Source organism: Carcharodon carcharias, chromosome 7, assembly GCF_017639515.1.
Source record: "Carcharodon carcharias isolate sCarCar2 chromosome 7, sCarCar2.pri, whole genome shotgun sequence".
In the NCBI taxonomy this organism is placed as follows: domain Eukaryota; kingdom Metazoa; phylum Chordata; class Chondrichthyes; order Lamniformes; family Lamnidae; genus Carcharodon; species Carcharodon carcharias.
Window position 1 is genome coordinate 127,199,795 of NC_054473.1, and position 21,227 is coordinate 127,221,021.

The 21,227-nt window shown below is 40.4% G+C and overlaps 1 pseudogene; it reads left to right on the plus strand.

Annotated features, from left to right (window-relative positions):
- The first annotated feature begins 10,898 nt into the window (after positions 1-10,898).
- LOC121280634 lies at positions 10,899-11,039 on the plus strand (annotated as a pseudogene).
- The last annotated feature ends 10,188 nt before the right edge of the window (positions 11,040-21,227 follow it).

The following is a 21,227-nucleotide window of genomic DNA, read 5'->3' on the forward strand; positions in this document are numbered from 1 at the left end:
TTCCTTTTAGCAAATGGGTCAATAACCAGAAATCATTGATTCATAAGTTATTGGCAAAAGACCTTGAGGGGAATGAGGAGAAATGTTTTCACCCAAACTTATCAGGACTGGAATGCTCTGCCTGAAAAGGTGATGGAAGCTGATTCCATAAATAATTTAAAAATTGAGATGACCCAGGTACTTGAAGATGAGGAAATTTAAGGATTATAGACAAAACTGGGGGTATGGGACTAAGCACAACTGCTCTTTCAAAGACCCAGTATAGGCACAATGAGCTGAATGGCTTCTTTTTGTGATGTAAGTTTCAATGATTCTATGAAAATGCAAAAATATTAGTATTAATTTATATCTGATTTCAAGATTTTACTTAGCTTTTTCCAATGCCAAGTTCTGTTAAGTTCGAGCATTTTTGTAGCATTACTCTGACACCTAAAGCTTTGATATCAGTAAATGGGCCTTTACGTATATACTGTAATTATGATTACATTTAAGGATAGATGATTAAGTTTCCTTTAAGAGTTCAGGGTTTCAACTTAACTTTAGCTGGAAACACGAAAATAACATTTTTGAGCTTGGTTTCATGATCTTCTTTAATAACGATGAATGGCACATACCAGAAAAATTGTAACCTTGTTTTCTCTTTACAAATGTTAACTGATTTGCTGCACATTTCCTGCATTTTCTATTTTGTTTCAGCTTTTCACAATTTGCAATTTTTCCCTTTTTTGTTACATATACACTATTCATGGAGAGAGAAGGATAATTTCCAATACTTGTGTGTAGCAATATCATGAACACATTCTTTATGCATACAGTTACCATTATAAATTGTGAGCAAGAGAAGTGTACCCCATGGGCCTATTGGAATGATTTATGGACAAGCTTTAGTTCTTTTATTTAGTGCCTTTGGCTAAAATGTCTGGCCAAACATTTGCAGGCATTCTAAATGAAACTCAATAATGCCTGTTTTTTAAAAAGTACAAGAATAAACCTGACTTACTTGGGAATGAACATTCCATGGTGGGTTATCTTTTCAATTTTCTGTCTTTCTGTGTGTTGTGATCAAATAACATACTATGTGACTGCGACAAAGGGAAACTACCCTTCTCGACTTGTCTGCAGCCTTTGACACAGTTGACCACATAATCCTCCTCTGACATCTGTCCACCAATGCTTTGCTGCATGGGACTGCACCTGCTTGGTTCCTTTCATATCTATCAGGTTAGAGCCAGGATATCGTTTGCAATGGTTTCTCTTACTGCTCTTAAACTGTCACCTCTGGTGTCTTTCAAGGATTTATCCTTGGTCTGCTCCTGCCCCTCAACAACATCATCTGAAAATATTACGTCATTTTTCACATGTATGCTGAAGATAACCAGCTGTACTTCTCTGCCACATACCTCAACCACATCATTGTTTGTAACTTGTCAGACTGCTTGCCTGACATCCAGCTCTGGATGAACAGAAATTTCCTCCAGTTAAATATTGGGATGATCAAAGCTGTCATCTTCCATCCGTTCCCTTGCCATCCATCTTGCTCCCTGACTGTTGACTGAGGCTGAAACAGACTGGTTGTCATATTTGACCCTGAGATGAGCTATCAACCATAGATTCATGTCATCTTTAAGATTGATTGTTTTCACCCCCTTAGCATTGCCTGACTCCACGCTTGCCTCAGCTGAAACCCTCAAACCCTCATTCATGTTTTTGTTACCTCTAGACTTGACTGTTCCAACACTCTCCTGGTTGACCTTCCATGCTGTACCATCTAAATTTGAGGTCATTCAAAAGTCTGCTGCCTGGGTCCTAACTCGCACCAAGCCCCATTCATCCATCATCCCAATGCTCACTGGCCTAAATTGGCTCCCTGTTAAGCAACATTTCTATTTTCTTTTCCTTGTTTTCAAATCCCCCAACATCCTAGCTCCTTCCTCCCTCTGTATTCTTCTCCAGCAAAACAACCCTCTGACATAATTGCATTCCTCTAATTATGGCCTCTTGAGTATGCTTGACTTTAATTGTTTGACCTATGTTGGCCATGCCTTCACCTGCCAAGGCCCAAACTCTCCACCCCATTACCTCGCTTTCCTCCATTGAGACATCTTTGACTAAGCTTTTAGTCAACTATCCTGATATCTCCTTATGTGGCAAGGTACCAAATTTTCCTTTATAATACTCCTGTAAAGCACCTTGAGATGTTTCATGTTAAAGGCGCTCTATAAATACAAGTTGTTATTGATTTAGTTCCAGCAGTGGAGGGCGACAGCTACGTTATCCAAGTGGCCATTCTTCGAATTAGCTCAGAGTGAATGTTGATGGGCAACTTGACTGTAACAGATCTGACCTTGTACTTAAGCAATGTACACTTGCAGAAGAGAATTAGTGGATCACCGTAGGCAACTGATGATCTTTGCCCATCCTAGTGTCGATGCTTCCCATATACAGGCTAAGAATAGGGTTGCACAATAGTTTGTACGACGTATAAATGGATTTTTTTTAGTATTTAAGACCTCTTATCAGTTATTAAAACCTAATTATTGAGATAATAAGATTAATATTTCAGTGTTACAATATTATATCAATTGTAAAGTAAAATAATTGACTGTTGATAATCTATTGATAATATCTATTGATAAGGAAATAATTGTACTTAATCTGCTGAAAAGAATCCCCTGGCTGGTAAGATGGCTTCCCCGGGGTGATCTTTTAGCTGTATGTTTTAACTTCATCAAGCTCACATCTACTCATATCAAATTTTATGAGTTGTGCAAATTTTTGTAAATGTTTTTATATGTGGGTGATAAAAAGCAGACAATATTTCCTGTTTGCAAAAATTTGTCAAATAAGATTGTGTAATTATAAATACATTGACAGTGGCTTCCCTCTTCAAGCACCTGTGATCCTGCTTAGAAATTCTTCCATGTCACATTATATGTTCTGGAATTAAATTACCCAATAAAATTTCTGTGCAAGGTGTTTTTTTCTTTCTGCAGCTGCTCATTCTGCATAAATTAACTATAGAATAAAAGTTAAGATTTTTGAGAGAAAAATCTAACGTATGCTATGATCTTACCATGAACTAATATTTCTCACCAAATAGCTATGAAAATAGTGGTTTAGAAAATATAATTTTGTACCGTTGAAAGATATTATTTTAAAATTATTGGTTTACAATGCACATGATTATATGTTCTAATGTAAACTAAGACATTTTAATCCTAAATATACACAATGGAGTTTGCTAAAAGAACAAAATCATGCAAGGTTCTGTAGGATTTTTTAAAATGTCGCTTTGTTGATTTGATGTGATTGCCAGCTGGAGAAATTTCAATCAGCCAAAAGATCAATGGATGAGTAAAATAAATTTTGACTGCTCAGTTGTTCGATGCATTTTCATTGTTGTTCTGTATTATAACCATGAATAGCTCAGCTTATGCAGGGGCCATGATTAGGAAGTTTGCAGATGCTAGGAAAATTGGCCATTTGGTTAATAGTGAGAAAAAGAACTGTAGATTGTGGGATATTATCAATAGACCAGGAAGGTGGACAGAAAAGTGGCAAATGGAATTCAATCTGGAGAAGTGAGAGATAATGCATTTGGGGAGTGCAAACATGCCAAGGGAATAAGCAATAAATAGTAGGATACTGAGAAGTGTAGAGAAACAGAGGGACCTTGGAATGCATCTCCACAAATCCCAGAAGGTAGCAGGCAGGTAGATAAGGTGGTTATGAAGGCATGTGGGATACTTTCCTTTATTGGCTGAGGCATGGAGTATAAAAGCAAGAAGGTTATGCAAGAACTTATAAAACACTAGTTAGGCCACAGCTATGTGCAGTTCTGTTCACTGCATTGCAGGAAGGATATGATTGTATCAGAAAGTGTAGAGGAGATTTATGAGAATGTTGCGAGGAATGGCGAACTTTAGCTTTTAACCAAGTTTGGATAGGCTGAGGGTTTTTTGGAGCAGAGGAGACTGAGGGAAGGTTTAATCGAGGTGTATAAAAATATGAGGGGCCTAGATAGAGTGGGTAGAAAGGAGGTCAACAACCAGTAGAATTTAAGCGTTGGTAGAAGGATTAGAGCGGAATTGAGAAACTTGATTCCCAGAGGGTGATGGGGGTCTGAAAAAAAAACTTGAATATGCATTTGAAGTGTCATAACCTACAGGGCTAGGGACCAAGAGCTGGAAAGTGAGATTAGACTGTGCAGCTCTTTTGCAATCAGCACAAACATTATGGTTTGATGGCCGTTGTTGCCCTAATTTTCTATGTATTTATCTTTTTTTGTTCTTTCACAGGATGTGGGCATTGCTGGCTATACCAGCATTTGTTTTCCATCCCTATTTGCCCTTGAAAAGATGATGGTGAGCCACCACCTTGCAGTTCATCTGGTGCAGGTACATCCACAGAGCTGTTAGGAAGGGAGCTGCAGGATTTTTGACCCAATGACAGTGAAGGAACGGTGATAGAGTTCCAAGCCAGGACGGTTTATGGCTTGGAGGGGCACTTGCGGATGGTGGTGTTCCCATGCATCTGCTGTCTTTGCCCTTCCAGGTGGTGAAAGTTGCGGGTTTGGATGGTGCTGTCAAAGGTGCCTTGGTCAGTTGCTGCGCTGCAGCTTGTGTTTGATACACGGTGATTCACTGTGCTTTACTGGTGGAGAGTGTGAATGTTTAAGGTGGTGGATGGGGTGCCGATCAAGTGGGCTGCTTTGCCCGGATGGTGTCAACCTTCTTGAATGTTGTTGGAACTGCACTCATCCAGGCAAGTGAAGAGTATTCCATCACACTCCTGACTTGTGCCTTGTGTTGGATAGTCTTTAGGGGGTGAGATTAGACTGTACAGCTCTTTTGCAATCAGCATGAACATGAGTTTGTGAGTTACACTCCACAGAATTGCCAGGCTCTGACCTGCTTTTGTAGGCACAGTATTTATATGGCTAATCCAGTTCTGTTTCTGGTCACTCGCAGGATATTGATTGTGGGGGATTCAGCTATGCTAATGCCACTGAGTGTCAAAGGGGAAAATGGTTGGATTCTCTCTTGTTGGCGATGGTAAGTGCCTGGTACTTGTGTGGTGACTTATCAGCTTAAGCCTGAATGTTGTCCAGGTCTTGCTGCATGTGGACACGGTCTGTTTCAGTATCTGAGGAGTCATGAATGGTACCGAATGCTCTGCAATCACGAGCGAACATTGCTGTTCTGGCTTTATAATGGAGGGTGGCTGTTGATGAAGCAGTTGAAGATGGTTGGGCCTATGGGCCCTGGCAATATTGCGGCAATAGTACTGAAGATTTGTACTCCAGAACTTGCCACGTCCCTAGCCAAGCAGTTCCAGTATAGCTACCACACTGGCATCTACCCGACAATGTGAAAAAGTGCCCAGGTAGGTCCTGTACACACAAAACAGGACAATTCGAACCCAGCCAATTACTGCCCCATCAGTCTACTCTTGATCATAAGTAAAGTGATGGAAGGTGTCATCAACAGTGCTATCAAGTGGCACTTGCTTAGCAATAACCTGCTTACTGACGTTCAGTTAGGGTTTTGCCAGTGCCACTCAGCTCCTGACTTCATTACAGCTTTGGTTCAGATATGGACAAAAGAGCTGAACTCCCGAGGTGAGGTGAGAGTGACTGCCCTTGACATCAAGGCAGCATTTGACAGTGTGTGGCATCAAGGAGCCCTAGCAAAACTGGAGTCAACGGGAATCATGGGGAAAACTCTCCACTGGTTGGCATCATACATAGCATAAAGGAAGATGGTTGCGGTTGTCGGAGGTCAATCATCTCAGTTCCAGGACATCACTGCAGGAGTTCCTTAGGGTAGTGTCCTAGGCCTAACCATCTTCAGCTGCTTCATCAATGACCTACCATCCACCATAAGGTCAGAAGTGAGGATGTTGGCTGCTGACTGTGCAATGTTCAGCACCATTTGCGACTCCTCAGATACTGAAGCAGTCCATGTCGGACAATACCCAGGCTTGGACTGACAAGTGGCAAGTAACATTTGTGCCACACGTGCTAGGCAATGACCATCTCCAACAAGAGAGAATCTAACCATCGCCCCTTGACATTCAATGGCATTACCATTGCTGAAACCTCTACTATCATCATTCTGGGTGGTGGGGGTTACCATTGAACTGGATTAGCCATGTAAATACTGTGGCTGCAAGGGCAGGTCAGAGGTGAGGAATCCTGTGGCAAGTGATTCACCATCCAAAGCCTGTCCACCATCCACAAGGCACAAGTCAAGTGAGTGATGAATTACTCTCCTATTGCCTGGATGGGTGCAGCGCTAACAACACTCGAGAAGCTTGACTATCCAGGACAAAACAGCCCACTTGATTGGCACCCCATCCACAGACATTCACTCCCTCCACCACTAGTGCACAGTTGCAGCAGTGTGTACCATCCACAACAGGGGTGGGTATGACCCATGGGCTGGATCCAGCCCATTGCTCAATTTCATCCTGCCCGCAGCAGAATTTCTAAAAATACAGACCTATGACGGTAGCGCCTTCAAAATGGCATTTCTCATCATCGTTATGAGTTTGCTTTGGATGAAAGCATCAGCTAAGTTACTATAATAATATTTAACAATATCATATTCAAATTCAGACATCCCATTAAAACAGCAGGTGAGCTGAATATTTCTGTATTCTCTCTTTAAAAAAAAACTAAATTAAGTTGATTTTTGTGTGTGTGTGGCCCGCAACTGATTTTGTCTGTATGAAAGGCCCATGATAAGAAAAAATGTTCCCCACTCCTGATGTACTGCAGGAACTCACCAAGCCTCCTTAGACAACACCTTCCAAACCCAAAACTACTACCATCGAGAATGACAAGGGTGGCTGACACATGGGAACACCACCAGCTGGAAGTTCCTTCCAAGCCACTCACCATCCTGACTTGGAAATATATTGGCATTCCTTCACTGTCACTGGGTCAAAATCCTGGAACTCCATCCCTACCAGCACTGTGGGTGTACCTACACCACAGGACTGCATGGTTCTAGGAGGCAGTTCACCACCACCTTCTCAAGGGTAATTAAGGCTGGGCAATAAATGCTGGCCTAGCCAGCGAAGCCCACACCCCATGAATGAATCAAAAAAGAGGCGCTATCCTGAGGAACTCCTACAGTTATGTCCTGGGACTGAGATGATTGACTTCCGCCAACTACAACCACCTTCCTTTGTGCTAGGTGTGACTCCAAGCAGTGGAGAGCTTTTCCTCTGATTTCCATTGATTTCAGTTTTGTTAGGGCCCCTTGTTGCTGCACTCGGTCAAATGCTGTCTCAATGTCAAGGGCAGTTACTCTCACCTCAACTCGGGAGTTCAGCTCTTTTGTCTGTGTTTGGACCAAGGCCATAATGAAGTCAGGAGCTGAGTAACCCTGGTGGAACCCAACCTGAGCATCAGTGAACAGATTATTGTGTAAGTGCTGCTTGATAGCACTGCTGACAGCACCTTCCATGATGATAGAGTAGACTGCTGGGGTGGTAATTGGCTGAGTTGGATTTGTCCTGCTTTTTGTGAGTGGGGCAAATCTGGGCAATTTTCCACATTATCACGTAGTTGCCAGTTGTAGTTGTACTGGTACAACTTTGGCAAGGCGCAGCTAGTTCTGGAGCACAAGTCTTAAGCACTACTGCCAGAATGTTGTCAGGACCCATAGCCTTTACAGTACCCAATGCTTTAGCTGTTTCTTGATGTCATGTGGAGTGAATCGAATTGAAGATTGTCATCTGTGATGCCGAGGACCTCAGGAGGAGGCCGAGATGGATCACCTACTCTGCACTTCTGGCTAAAGATGTTTGCAAATGCCTTAGTCTTGTCTTTTGCTCTGATGTGTTGGACTCCCCCATTGTTGAGGACAAGGATATTTGTGGAGCCTCATTCTCTGGTTAGTTTAATTGTCCACCACCTTTCACGACTGGGTATGGTAGATCTCATCTGTTAGTTGTGGGATCGCTTGGCTGTGTACATCCAATGCTGCTTCTGCTGTTTGGCATGCAAGTCATCCTGTGTTTTCTCCAGGTTGCCAGGTGCAGCTCCTTCCTGCATTCTTCATTGAACCAAGGTTGACCCCTGACTTGGATAATAATGGTAGAATACGGGATGTGCCAGGCATGAGGTTACAGATTGTAGTTGAATACAATTTGCTGCTGCCGATGGACCTCATAGATGCCCAGTTTTAAGTTGGGAGATCTGTTTTAAATCTATCCCATTTAGCACAGTGATTGTGCCACACAACATGATGGAGCATATCCTCAATGTGAAGATGAGACTTTGCCTACATCTGCTTGCATTTAAATGAGGGTACAATAAGGAGAAACAGAAACATTGATTTGAATTGATTTAAACAGAGCTGGGCATATAAATGAAATGCACATTTCAAAAGTAAATTATTGTAGATGTTAGAAATTTGGGAGAAAAAGGACTTGCATTTATAGAGCACATTTCATGACTACCGAATATCCTAAAGCACTTTAGAGCCAATGAAGTACTTTTGAAGTGTAGTCACTATTGTAATGTAGGAAATGTAACAGTACTGCTATAGGAAATAAAAGCAAAAATGCTGGAAATATTTAGTAGGTCAGGCAGCATCTGTGGCGTGAGAAACAGAGTTAATGGCCAGGATTTTCCGCTAATTGGGCAAGCAGCAGCAGCTGTGAATTGGACCGCTGCCTGCGATCGGGCTGCGACCCCTATTTCAAGCTAGCTGGCCAGTTAACGGCCTGCCAGCGTGAATCGCATGCTGCAGCGTTCCTGGTGCGTTTGGGGGGTGAGGGGAGGAGGGCGAGTGCGGAACTTCGTGCATGCACACAAGTGTGCGCAGTAAAAGCTCCCTGAGGCAGGGAGCTGAAGCTTTTTGAAAATAAAAAATAAAGAATTAAAGAATGTTAATAACGTCACATCATGTGACTTTGTCACATGAGCAGGGACATGTTACAAATTAGTTTGAAAATTTTTAATTTTTTTAAAAATCACTGATTGAAACCTCATTCCGCCTGTGGATGAGGTTTCGCAAAAACTCCAAAGGCAGCTTGGCCTTTTCACCTGCCCGCCAACCATAAGCGAAAACTTTCATTCAGTTAGATCTTTAATGGTCTTAATAGGCCTGTTAATTGTCAGCAGGCCGCTGCCGACTCCTGTGTGAAATACCAACCGAAATATCATGCGAGTGCGTGATGACATTGAGACGTTCATGTTTTATGCTCGTTCAGGTCGGATGCACGCCTGCCCGATGAGCACAATATTCTGCCCAATGTTTCAGGCCAATGGCCTCCCATTAGAACTATCACAGATGCTTTCAGACCTGCTTTGTATTTCCAGCAATTTTTTGTTTTCATGCACAGTTCAAGATTTGCTGAGCCTAGAAATATAGGCAGTGTACGTAGATGGAATATTCTCCTTTAACTTAACTATTTCTTGATCACATAAAAATAGAGTAAACGTGCAAGGAGTAAAGTATAAGTACTGTTAATGTTAATTTAAAAAAAGCTTAACACAAAAATGAGGGGAAGTTACTTTTCACTGAAATTCCTGTGATGTATTGGAAGAACCCTTGAACGCAAACAATTGGATTTCACGTACTGTTGGATTTCCTTAAACATGCAAAAAGTGATATCTTGGGAGCTTGATGAGCCCATTTATGCCATGACCAAGGATAATCTGTTCTTAGTCACATTCCTAGTTTCTTCATGGTTGGCCAGTTAACCAACATTTTTGGTTTAAATGCTGTCCAGTGATTCCTACTAGAAAGTGTGTTGGACTAGATCACATTGCAATTTACAATTAATTAAAAGTGCAATGAAATTATAAATTCAAATCAAGTATAGGAAAATTAAGCTGATTTCTAAAAATGCATTATTTGAAATTTACCAGATGAATATTAATGTCATCAGCTTGTAATTTGACCCTCACAAGCAACTCTTAAATTAGTTAATTATGAGTCATGAATTATGGGTCATTTTTAATTCTGGTATTCAGTTGGCAAATATGGAATACCTTCCTTACTGTTTTAATTTTAATTACAGTGACTACTTGTAGCAAGTCATGAATCATCTGAAACATGTAAGTGACCATTCATGTTTAACAGTAAGCAAAGACAGGCATCATATGCAACTTTACAAAAGCATGAATATTTTGTTGCTATAAGATTGTTTCTTAGTTAAATCAGCAGACTGAAGTAGGCGTTCAAGCCTCTGAAGAATCAAAGAAGGTTTTAGTATTTCCTGCAGATTTCTTAAATCCTTAAGATGTTTAGTAGACAAGAGAATTTCAGTTTTAGCTATCACAATCTAGGCAGCTACACAAATTGTAATAAGAAATTAAGAGGTAGATTGGTACTGGTTTTGCAGGGTATGAACAGGCTGGTAGCTTCCCTGAAGTGTTGGAGAAAAGCTTACCACCCCATCCTCCCAATCTGGCTAACTTCCACTTCAGAAGGGCCTACCACAGAATCACGGGGCGCTCATCTGAATCAGGCAGTAGGTCCTTATAATAGCAGATTGGCTGGACTGAACATCGCCTGCACAATCTCAGCTGGAAGTCCAGCTACCTGATTTCCGCCCATACTAGAACACTGATTTGCCCTGAAGCAGTGGGGAAAAGCAGCCATAAATATCGGAGGAACAAAAAAAGTACTACAGCCACCATTCCGATCACTGCTGCTCTGGGTTGATTCCCCTATTCAGCATCCTGTCTCCAGAAGCTCTGACTACAATAATGCAATAAGTTACCTGCTAGTGCAACAGACCAAATATTAAATCTACAGCATCTACCACGAGCTGCTCTTAAACCTCCTTCCTCAATTTAATAAGGTTCAAGACCCAATCCCCAGGATTCCTCATACCTCGTCATTTATATTAACCCAGTGTGAGGAGGAGGGGGTGCAGAGGAGAAACCATGATCATGAATGTTGTTCCCCCAGGACAAGGCACTCTGGATGTGCTGACGCCTGCGATGTCCCCAAATGCAGGATACTTGGCTGCAAAATTTGTGGTACTGGGGGACTGTGTTCGCGCTCTCCCCGGAAAACAAAGTAAGACAGGTGTTCCTGAAATTAACACACCCATCCAGTTTAACTTTAATGGTCCAAATTTTGTTTCTGAAAATGTGAAGGACTTTTATATTTAAACTGTGTACCCTTGCTCGATTGTTGCTGGATAAATTGTTTGGGAATTCAGATAAAGTTGAAAATAGAAATTTTTTTTGTCATTTAGGAAATATTTTAAAACTACACCAATAAACTTTGAAGTTTACAAGCTGATATTTTGGAAGTATTGCATGTTAGAACTCTTTATTCATGCCAATTATTGATATATTGCAAAAGAAAAGGTTTCATAACTTTATTGTGGAATTTTTAATGCATGTTAAGTGTCTAAATTCTTGCTCCTAAAACAGAAGATTTGTTGGCAGTTTCATCTTGTGCAAAACTAAGAATGAGAAATTGGTTTGTTAGTGAGAGAAAATAGGCTGATAAATTTAACAAAATACACATTTTATCTACTATTACTCATTTCTTAATTTTTTTCATTTATAGTTATGCCGACAGTTTGACTGCTGCAATCGGGCAGTATATGTTTCCAGTGCTTTAACTTTTTGATTTGCATTTGAATGGGATTCATTAGTTTAGTACAGAAGAACACTTACATGGATAGTTAGATGTTGTGCCAGAGTTAAAATGCTGCAACTATCACAGCTTGGGTGTATGAACAAATTTAAGGTGAGATGAATGCTAGGTGCATATTTTAAAATTTATAAATGATTACAATATGTTGACTTTCAGAATGGTATAGATAAGCACTATGGAGAGGATTTTTGAATGGCTGCTTCTGCTGGAGAACTTTTTATAGTGATCCAAAGGCTATTTTATATTAATTATTGTTGGCTCTAATATGTAACATACAATGAGTATATTTGAAGATAGTCTTTAGAAATGTGGAAATTCACATTACATAAATAATTCAAGACACTGGTAGTTGAAAAACTAATTACTTATAAATTCTGCTAATACTGCCTTATTTCAAGACAGTGTAATTATCAGGGGTTCAGATAAAAGTGTAATATAGAAAAGTGGTTTTCTGATATTTTGGAATTCTTTAAACTGGGACTAGGCAATAAATGTCCAGTGTTGGCATTTGCTGTCAATTTTACTTCCATTAGCTTTAACTTTGAACTACCTTAAAGGATACTTTAAAGAGTTAAATAGCTGACGGATTTCTCCAATCATCAGCCAGTTTCCTCATCCCATGTGCTTTGACAGGCATATGTAAATTAGCCCTGACGAGAAAGCAAGTACAGACCAAGACTGATAGAGTAAATACGATCTCAGAGCTCTGTTTGTAATTCTTACTTGTCATGTTCTTTTATGTTGTGGCCCCAAAGAAGCAGAGGACAAAGTGGAGATGAGAGCTGTATTTTCACTGGTGCACCTCTGATTCAGTGAATCTAAGACTTACTGGGAAAAGACAAATCGGGAAGTGGGATTTGAACTTCTGTGGTTTTTGTAAGTACAGGCTGTTACCTGGTGTCGTTTTGTGTGGTTTTGTTACTGAGTTGTTAACTGCGTTAATTTATTTCTGGTATTTTAGGTATGATTAGTTTCCGACAACCATTGATTTAATTGCTTGAGCCTTTATACACGATTTCATGCATCGGTTGTGACTGTTGCTGATTTTTGTTTTTCACAATTATTGCGATGTGCTGTTTAAACGTGTTGGGAAAAGGGCCTTTGTTTTAAGTAGGCTATTTCATAATAGAATCCCTTCAAACTGTGTTTGACTCTGGAGCATGCAAACAATATCTTGCACCTTATAATTTCATCTGTATTACTGATCTGCCCTTTCTTGTATTGTCAAAAGATTTGGTGAAGTGAATGTCAAAGTAAAAAGCTTTTTCAATGCTTCATGTGTAACTTAGGAATGTGTTACTGCAGCTCTTGTAACTTATTTTTTGGATGTGAAATAGTTTAAAGTATTTGCAATGGGGGAGGGTGAGAAAGCTGGAATAAAGGATGAGAGTTTGCAGGTGTTTGTGTTGATGATTTTATGATAGAGTAAGGAAGAATACTTGCTGATGTTTCAATCCTGACTTGCCGAAAGGCATTCACTGGACTGTTGCAAGATGGTCACTAATGATTCTGGTCAGTTATTGAGTTTATCCTTATTGCTTGCCATGGTTACCACTGAAACATGAAGGCAAAAGCTAATGCCTCTACTATTGCGTTGTTACATCTGGCAATGTATTTGTTGGACAACAGGTAATTCGGATTCTCAGCATGACAAATTGTTTAGAAGACCAGGCAAGGCATTTTCAACTTCAGCAAACAGATTGATACTTACAGCCTTTAAGTTTTGGTGTGGGTGGGTGGACTGTGAGGCCGGGGGAGAGATGAAAGGTTATTATTCAAGCATTAAAATATACATGCGAAGTAGTTATAGGAGTTCTGTAATTTTTAAACAAATCTTCATTGTGAAGAGACAAGGGTTAAAATAAAAGTAAACAAGTGAATGCAGTTTATGTAAGCCCAGAGAGCAACAATATATACTGAACATTTTCATACTTCTGAATGTCCTTGGATGTCTTTTTTTTTGAGGTGATAGTTTCATGGCATTCATTTATAGATTAGGAAGGTGTTCAGGGCGAAAAAGAACAATTTATATATGCATGCTTGCTCATCAAAACTACTTTCGAGTTGACTGTTTTTGAATTATACTTTCAGTTTTAGATGATGGACGAGCTTTCAAAAAAAATGCTGACATGGTGTTTGGCTGAGAAAAGCCTGTGCACTTGATATAACGTGTTTCATCTAATAATGGTTTGAAAAGGAAATAAATGTTTTATGTCCCTTAGTGATTCGGGGTCTAACAGCTTTGGTGAGGGAGAATGCTTATTAAATGATAATTAAGCATGGTTTATCATAGGTTCAAAAATCCAAATAATATACACTCTGTGGTGCTGACAAATCAGTTATATACATTTCCACTGAATGAATGCAGATTTGTTTTTCTGCTAAACTTTAGTAGAATTAGTGTACAGATTTTCTCACACCCATTGAGATCTATCTATGCATTTGCAGTTAACATTTCTGTTTTACTATTTTGTAAATAGGTTCAGTTTCATATGGTAACATTCATTGTACTGGAAATTTGCATTCTGGTTCCTATTTGGGCACTTTGATTGGTGCCACGATCTAAGATAGGATTTTGGACATTGTAGTCTGAACTGATTCCGGCTTCAAGAATTTTACTAGTGTCCCATAAAAGATTGCATGTTAAATGTATCCAATGGCTGCTACCATTATTTAAAGATGCCCAGTATAAATTTCATTAATAGCTGAGTAAATAAAACTGTGGCAAAGTTTTGCTCTCATTATTTTCTTCCAGGCCACTAAGCACTTAGTGGATACGCCAAATTATACCACTGCTTTCAGCTAGTACAAATTCTTTCTGCACATTGGATACCAATCCACAAAATATGTTTTCACTGATATTTTGATCACCGTTTCTACCCACTGGCTCTGCGTCTCCACCACCCCTACCCCCACCTCTTCTCATCGCACACATTATAATGCCTGTATTAAAATGATACAGTTAAGTATTACAGGAGACCTATTCAGAAAATGGAGACTGGATTTTAGTTTTCCAAATCTGCCTAAAACAGAGTGGAGTGCCTCGACAGTATAAACATAGGAGAGTGGCAACTAGAAGGCACTTTGGTGCTGCTCGGATAAAACCTGGCATAATCTTACTCCCATTTGGCTGAGCTGAACTTCAGAATAATCCCAGAATACTACTATTCAACCCTTCTCAGTGCATTTGATAAAGCCAGTAAATTGCCTTACTTGTTCTGGGAATTGTTCTTTTAATTTATTAGCATTTATTGGCATAATTAGCCAAGAATCTGAGATATCAGTGATATTCATAAATTATCTGAATGTTGAAAGCTTTAAGCCTAATCTGCAATGAATATGGACACGTCACAAAACTTTGGAGCTCAGCTAAATGCACCACATCAGAGTGAAATATTAAGTTACCCATACTTACACCTGAACATAAAGACTGATTGCAGATTATTGCAAAAGAATGTTTACTTGGGGAACTGCTTCCAGCAAAATTGCATGCAAGCACAGCTGTAAATCGTGTGTGCGTAACTTGTTAGTCACAGCTCTTGCAACCAATGCATTGAGAATTTGTGAAAAGCTGGAAAACTAATTTGGAACATGGGGGCATCACAGTTAAACTAATACTGTCCTTGCTATGGCCATTTGGAGGGTGGGTTGTGGTGGGGTTCGTGATATTAGATAGCAATTAGATGCATGTTGGCTGCTTTTTTTGACTCCCACCTCCAAGCCCCTGAGTGCTTAAGCAAATTTTAAGTCCTACATTCTCAGTTAAGTGAGATCATCTAATTCAGCATGTTTCTGTGTCAGACCTGGAAGTTTCTTGGTCTGTATTGTTTGGTCCCTATTTGGGAAAGCTTAGCATCCCCCTGAGGTTAAAGCAACAATTTTGAGTGAACTAAATAAATGCTGAATTGTGCCACATTGGTTAGAGGTGTGGCTCATGTATATCTTGAGGTGCAGAGTGAGAAATGCTTAATACATTAGTTTTATCTACATTATGATGCAGATTTACATTATATTAAAATCATATAAGTTAATTAAGAAAGCCAGCACGGATTTAAGGGTCAAAATCCTGGAAAACTCCCTAACAGCACTGTGGGTGTACCTACACCACAGGGACTGTAATGGTTCAAGAAGGCAGCTCACCACCACCTTCTCAAGGGCAGTTAGGGATGGGCAATAAATGCTGGCCTAGCCAGCGAAGCTCACATCGCATAAGATGAATTTTTAAAAAGTTGAGTTTTTGATGAGGTAACCCAGAGGGTTGATTAGGGTAATGCGTTTGATGTAATGTACATGGGCTTACAAAGGGCATTGATAAAGTGCCACATAACAGGCTTGTCAGTAAAGTTAGAACTCATGAAATAAAAGGGACAGTAGCTGCTTGGATATGCTGAGTGACAGGAAACCGTAATGGTGAACAGTTGTTTTTCTGGACTGCAGGAAGGTATATAGCGAGATTCCCCAGGGAATTGTGTTAGGACCCCTGCTTTTCTTGAAATGAATATTAATGACCTAGCCTTGGATGTGGAGGGCACAATTTCAAAATTTGCAGATGATACAAAACTTGACTTCAAGAAGGCATGGACATGCTGTTGGAATGGGCAGACGTGTGGTGGATGAAATTTAATGCCAAAATGTAAAGTGATTATGAGGTTAGGCAATATAAAATGAAGTGTACAATTCTAAAGAGGGTGCGGTAGCAGAGGGACCTGGAGTTATATGTGCGCAAATCAGGTGGCAGGTCGGTTGATAGAGTGATTAAAAAGGCATAAGGCGGCAGAGCGTACAAAAGCAAGGAAGTTATGATAAAGCTGTAGAAAATACTGTTTTGACCACAGCTGGAGTGTTGTGTCCAATTCTGGGAACCATGCTTCAGGAAGTTGTGAGGGCATTAGAAAGGGTGTAGAAAAGATTAATGGGAGTGGCTCCAGGGATGAGGAATTTCAGATATTGGATAGTTTGAAGAATGTGGGCCTGTTCTCCTAGAAGAGAAGATTAAGAGGAGATTTGATAGAGGTGTTCAAAATCATGAGGGATCTGGACAGAGGAGATAGGGAGAAACTGTTCCTGTTGGTGGAAGTATCGAGAACCAGTGGGCACTGATTTAAGGCGATTGGCAAAAGAAGCAATGGCGATGTGAAGAAAAGCTTTTTTTATCTTAGTGTTCTGGGATGCAGTGCCCAAAAGTATGGTGGAAGCAGATTCAGTTATGGTTTTCAAAAGAGAAGTGGATAACACCTGATGAGAAAAAAATTGCAAGGCTGCAAGGGAATGGGACTAGATGAGTTGCTCTAGCAGAGAGCCAGCATGGCCACACAGGGCCAAATGATGGACTCCTAAGTTGTAACCATTCTGTGATTCTATTTTTATGCAACTAAATATCTATTTTTTTCAGAGGTCAGTGTAAGTAGTTAACTGTATATTATTTTCTTTGGTATTGTGTTAAAAGCAGTGTCACAAACTTCGTTCCCTCATCACTGATTCCATTCCCCTCTCTAGGCACTATCTTGGGCTAAACCAAACCGATAGCAAACTCAGCATCCCGTTTGATCCTGAGCTGCGCTTCAGATGCCAGATCTTCTCCATCACAAAGACCTGAAACCCTCACTCATGCTTTTTGTACCTCCAGCTCAACCACCCCAAAGTTCTCCTGGATGGCCTCCCATCTTCCACTCTCCATAAACTTGAGCTCATACAAAATCCTGTTGCCCATATCCTAACTCACACCAAGTCCTTGTCACCAATTATCCCTTTGCTGATCTACATTGACTTCTGGTCCAATAATGCTTCAGTTTTAAAATTCCCCTCTTGCCTCTCTGTATGTGTAACCTTCTTCAGTCCCACAGCCTTTGACAACTCTGTTTGTCCTACTCTGACCTGTTGTGCAGCCCAATTCTTGCAGCCTAATTCTTTCACCCCACCGTTGCTGTTGCTTCAGCTATTTAGGTCCTAAGCTTGGAAATCCCCTCTGTAAATATCTTTGTATCTCTGGCTCTCTTTCCTCCCTTAAGACTCTACTTAAAAACCCACTCCTTTGGTAACCTGTCCTAATGGTTCCTTCCCTGACTCAGTGCCAATTTTTGTCTGGTGATGTTCTTTTGAAGAACTTTGGCATTTTTTGTAGATTTAAAGTGCTATGTAAATGCAGTTTAGTGTTGTAGCTGTTTTGTTCAGATCTTGGGTGGAAAGGTCAGCACTGATAGAAATTTTCTAGAGGCAGAAGAGAATGAGAGAACTGGTAGCACCAGTTCCATCCTATTGAGCTGCACCAGATGATTAAGGATTCGGCTGTAACTTAGTTCATGTTTTAGCCACACCTTCACTCAGTTGAAGACCTTAGAGAAAATTTCTGGTTGATGGAAAAAACAAATTAGTCTACTTCTGATTTCTTTCTTTCTTCTACAAATAAAATGGCAGAGGTTGCGTTAACTTATTGGAAAAATAGACAGAAAAGAATATACTAAAACAGTTGAATCAGTTGACTAGTTAAATACTTCTCTGTACTTTTATTTTGTGCTTGTTGAAATTGAAAGGGTGCAAGTGTGTAGTTAATCCAAACAAAGTTTAGATTCACAGTAGTTTTATTGTACTATAGCTTACAGTAGCAGAAACCACATACATGGAAACTGCTGGATTCACATGTGCTGTTAGTTCACACTTGTTTCTTGCAAAGGAGCAAAAACACCAAAAATTGACAATGTTCCATTCCTTTAGTGTCGGGTAGTTCAGTTAGCGACTGCCATTATTTTGAGCGATTTCTAATTGCTATGAAATATTTAATGTATTTGAAATTACTTTATGAACGATTGAAAATGATACATACGTGTATATAGTCCAAGGAATACTTTTCTTGGGGGAAAAAATGTATCTTTTTCATTCTGATTAGATGGAATGTTTACTCTGCTGAAGTTTTATCTAAACACTTCAAACCATTTGCCCTTGTGGCTTTTAAACTTGTGTGGCTGAGATTCTGTGAATCCTTGCTGTGCAACTCATTTGTTAAAATGCTGAAGGATTAATGCAGTGATGTATTATATTACAGAACTGTTATGTCACAGAAAATAGAATCTACAAAGTTTCTAATTAACCCTTTAAGAGCCTAATTTATTAACTGTAAAAGATAAGTTACATTTTAAAAACTCTAATAAATTTGGTGTTCTCTAATTTTAAAAAAATAAGGTTTTCACTGCGTGCACTTGAAATTTAGTAATGTGTCATTAGATACTTGGTATCCTGCGTATTTTAAAGAGCACAGCAGCCTTTTGAAAATAAAATGTGGAGTGGGAAAACCCATCCACGGTGACTGATTTTTTTTTGAAGTGGGAAAGACCTTACCTTTGCGCCTGCACTCAAAAATGAATAGATGGAAAATCACAGGATCGCAGCTGTTAAAGCGCAAAATACCCTGGCCAGAATGTTATTATTGCAGAACCTATTTTTAAAAATAATCACAATATTATGCTCAATATTAATTTCCTTTTTTGTTTCCGTTCTCAGTTTTCTTTTTTCCCTTTTATTTTTCTCCCGCCCCATCAGCATTTGCTGCTTCCCTACTATTCAGGTGAAAAAATAGCCTTCTCCTTGAAGTATAGCTCCATGCCATCCAACAGCGTCTGCCCTAATGTGTGACTTGATAATCATCACCGGAGTTTCATAGTTGAGTCTAATCCGGCTTGTGATTGTGGATGTGGATAATCTCCAGCCAGAAGTGCCTAGTGGATAATCCATCTCCGCCTCCTCTGGAGGTCCCCAGCATCACAGATGCCAGTCTTCAGCCAATTCGATTCACTCCACATGATATCAAGAGGGCACTGGTAGTGCAAAGGCTGTGGACCCTGACAATATCTTGGCAATTGTACTGAAGACGACTCGTGCTCCAGAACTTGCCGCATCCCTAGCCAAGTTAGCCCAGTATGGCTGGCTACAGCACCAGTATCTACCTAGCAATATGGATATGTTGGGGGAGGCGATGGCGTAGTGGTATTGTTGCTGGACTAGTGATCCAGAGACCCAGGGTAATGCTCTGGGGACCTGGGTTTGAATCCCGCAGCGGATGGTGGAATTTGAATTCAATGAAGATCTGGAATTAAAAGCCTGATGGTGACCATGAAACCATTAACAATTGTTGTGAAATCTGCCGCCCTACATATGACTCCAGACTGACTCTTAAATGCTCTCTGAACTACAGAAAAAGTAGGACAAATCCAACCGGGCCAATTACTGCCCCATCGGTTTACTCTCAATCATCAGTAATTTAGAGAAGGAATGGAAGGGGCCATCAACAGAGTTGTGAAGGGCACTTGCTTAGCAATAACCTGGTGAATGACACTCAGTTTGGGTTCCGCCAGGGCCTTTCAGCTCCTGACTTCATTAGAGCCTTGGTTCATAAATGGACAAAAGAGCTGAACTCCAGACTTGAGGTGAGGGTGATTGCCCTTGACATCAAGACAGCATTTGACCAAGTGTGGCATCAAGGAGCCCTAAAAAAAAACTGGAGTCAATGGGAATCGGGAAAAACTCTCCACTGGTTGGAATCATACCTAGCACGAAGGAAGATGGTTGTGGTTGTTGGAGGTTAATCATCTCATTCCAGGACATCACTGCAGGCGTTCCTCAGGGTAGTGTCCAGAGCCCAACTATCTTCGGCTGCTTCATCAATGACCTTCCATCAGAAGGTCAGAAATGGGGGTGTTCGTTGATTGCGCAATGTTTACAATTTACAACTCCTCATACTGAAGCAGACCGTGTCCCAAATGCAGCAAGACTTGGGGAATATCCAGGCTTGGGCTGACAAGTGGCAAGTAATATTTGTGCCACACAAGTGCTAGGCAATGACCATCTCCAACAAGAGAGAATCTAACCATCACCTCTTGACATTCTGTGGCATTACCATTGCTGAATTCCCCCACTGTAAACATCCTGAGAGTTACCATTCACCAGAAACTGAACTGGACTAGCCATATAAATACTGTGGCTATAAGAGCAGTTCAGAGGCTAGGAATACTGTGATAAAAGCAAAATACTGCTGATGCTGGAAATCTGAAACAAAAACAGAAAATGCTGGAAAAACTCAGCAGGTTTAGCAGCATCTGTGGAGAGAGAGAAACAGAATTAACGCTTCGAATTTGTAAGACCCTTCTTCAGAGCTGAAGAGAAGTGGAAATGTGATGAAATTTATACTGTTTGAGGGGATTGGAACAGATGAAGCTGCATAGAAGGCTAGTGAAAGGTAGGGACATAGGAGAGGAATACTGCATCGAGTAACGCGCCTCCTGATTCCCCAAAGCCTGTCCACCATCTACAAGGCACAAGTTAGGAGTGTGATGCAAAACTGTCTGCTTTGCCTGGATGAGTGCAGCTCCAACAACACTCAAGAAGCTTGACATCATCCAGGACAAAGCAGCCCAGTTGATTGGTACCTCATCCACAATCATTCACTCTCTCCACAGTGGCAGCAGTGTGTACCATCTATAAAAAGCACTGCAGGATCTCACCAAGTCTCTTTGGACAGCACCTTCCAAACCCACGACCAGTATCACCTAGAAGGACAAGGGCAGTGCATACATGGGAATACCACCACCTAGAAGTTCC